This window comes from Chrysochloris asiatica, unplaced genomic scaffold (genome assembly GCF_000296735.1).
Source record: "Chrysochloris asiatica unplaced genomic scaffold, ChrAsi1.0 scaffold00099, whole genome shotgun sequence".
NCBI classification, from domain to species: domain Eukaryota; kingdom Metazoa; phylum Chordata; class Mammalia; order Afrosoricida; family Chrysochloridae; genus Chrysochloris; species Chrysochloris asiatica.
The window spans coordinates 5,386,737-5,389,230 of record NW_006408617.1 but is presented as its reverse complement, the minus strand read 5'-3'; positions in this window follow the sequence as shown (position 1 = coordinate 5,389,230).

Sequence of the window (2,494 nt, the reverse complement as noted above, 5' to 3'; positions counted from 1 at the left end):
TGGCCTAGTTATTGTGCAAAGGTTGGCTGTTCAATCTCACCAGCCTCTTCTCAAAAACCCTATACAGAGTCACTGTGAGTTGGAACTGACTCAACAGTACTTAGCTACAACAACAAGGAGTATTTATGTGTTTGGTGTAATAGTTGCAACTAGCAGAAAAACTTTCTAAACTGGTTTTTGTCAAGAAAGATATTTATTGAACATAACAAACAGTGCAAAGGTTGATTGTGTCCAAAGGTCAAAAGGGCCAGTCTGTTTCTGTGATTTGCCACTCTTTGTGCGTTGACTTCATCCTCATAATGGCTTCCATGATGGTTTTAATTTTGCTGAAGCAGTGTCGTGTGTCATAATCAGACACAATAAGGTTCAGAAGACATCACGCCATCTCTTTCTTAAGCATGAAGAAACCTTTTATAGACACCCACTTAGCATAGTTCCCTTTTACCTCTTGTTGGCCAGAATTAGATCACATGCCTGTTCCTTAATCAATGACTGGCAAGGTGCTTGGAGGACTGATCCATAGTGGATACAGAAAATTAAAAGGCCTAATAAAACCAGTGATGTTGATTTGTCTATTACAATGTTGGCTTAACTGTTGTCATTAGCTGTTGTTTCTCTGAACTTATAGCTGATGAAGACAAACGTATAGGGAACATCGTGTCCTTAAAGATAATAATTATTTCAAAGATAAAAAAAAAATGTTTTGAAAGCAAATGAGCTTCTATTTTCTTAGTTTTTTGGGTTTTTTCTCCTTTCTCAAAGCATGACATTGATTCCAGGAAGAGAAAAGAGGAAAAGTATTCTTTGTTAAGCATTTAGCATATTATTATCATATGTGCTTAGCGTATAGGAAAGAAAAAAATAATAGAGAAACGCTAATGGGACTTTGTTAAAAATTTGCTTTTTCTAATAAGTTCATTCAGACAAATAACAATGCTGACTGTGGAATTCCTTGATGAGAAATTGATAGCTTGAGGTACATGACATAGACAAAGTTAGCCTAGACCTTTAATATCCCTTTAGTTAACATCAAAGTGCTTAACCTAGAGAGATGTTGTAGTGAGGTGCTCTCTAGTCAGTTTGCATGGAGGCCTTATATACAGCAAAACAAAACACTGCCTGTCCTGTGCCATCCTCAATCATTGTTATGTTTGAGCTCATTGCTGGGGCCATTGTGTCAGCCTATTTTGTTGAAGGTTTTCTCCTTTTTTTCACTTTCTACTTTATTAAACATGATGCCCTTCTCCAGTGACTGCTCTGTCTTGATAAGCACATGAGATGAAGACTCACCATTCACATTTCTAAGGAACATTCTATCTGCACTTCCAATACAGATTTGCTTATTATCTGGCAATCCAAAGCATGCTTAATATCCTTTCCCAACACCATATTCAAATATATCAATTTTTCTCCAGATTTCCTTATTCAATGAAGAGCTTTCACATGCACATGAGGCAATTGAAAATATGGTGTCTGTCAAACATGCCTTAGTCCTCAAAGTGACATCTTTGCTTTTCAACACTTTAAAAAAGTGTTTTGCAGTAGACTGTCCTAACACATTACATTTAATTTCTTGACCGCTGCTTCAATGGTCACTGATTGTGGATTCAAGTAAAATAAAATTCTTCACAACTTCAATCTTTTTCTGTTTATAATGAGTCTTCCTGCAATCCTGAGACCATGTTATTCATAAAGTCCAGCTTCTTAAATTATTTGTTTATCATACAGATTGAATAATTCTGGTGAAATGATACAATCCTGATGCATACCTTCCCTGATTTTAAACCATGTAATATTCCCTTGTTCTGTTTGGTCTATGTACAGGTTCCACATAAGCATAAGTAATCATTCTGGAATTTCCATTCCTCAAATGCAATCCATAATTTGTTATGATCTGCACATTCTAATGCATTGGTATAGTCAATAAAACAGGGTAAACATTTTTCTGGAGTCCTGGTTTGGCACTATAGGATAAGTGATGGACTGCTTCCCATAAGGTCAGTGGTTCAAACCCACAAGCTGCTCCTTGGAAACCCTATACAGGGTCACTATTAGTTGGAATTGATTTGACAGCACTTGACAACACCAAAAAATGGCATGACAACACTTAACAGCAACAAATGTCTTCCTGGTATTCTCTGCTTTCTGCCAAGATCTGTCTAACATCATCACTGACACCCTTTATTCCATGGCCTTTTTTGAATCTGGTGACTGGAACAATAAGCAAATCTGTTAATATACTGCTGCAACCATATTGAATTATATTAAAATTTTTGCTTGTGTCTGGTATTAATTGTATTATTAATGATATAGAGAGTTACATAGATCACTAAATATACATAGTGCTTCCCAATAAGGTAGTTTAATTATCCTAATTCCAAGCAGTCAAGAGATCAGACGACGTATTGCACTGGGCAAATCTGCTGCACAGGAACTTTTTAAAGTGTTGAAGAGTAGAGATGTCAGCTTGAGGACTAAGGTGCGCCTGACCCAA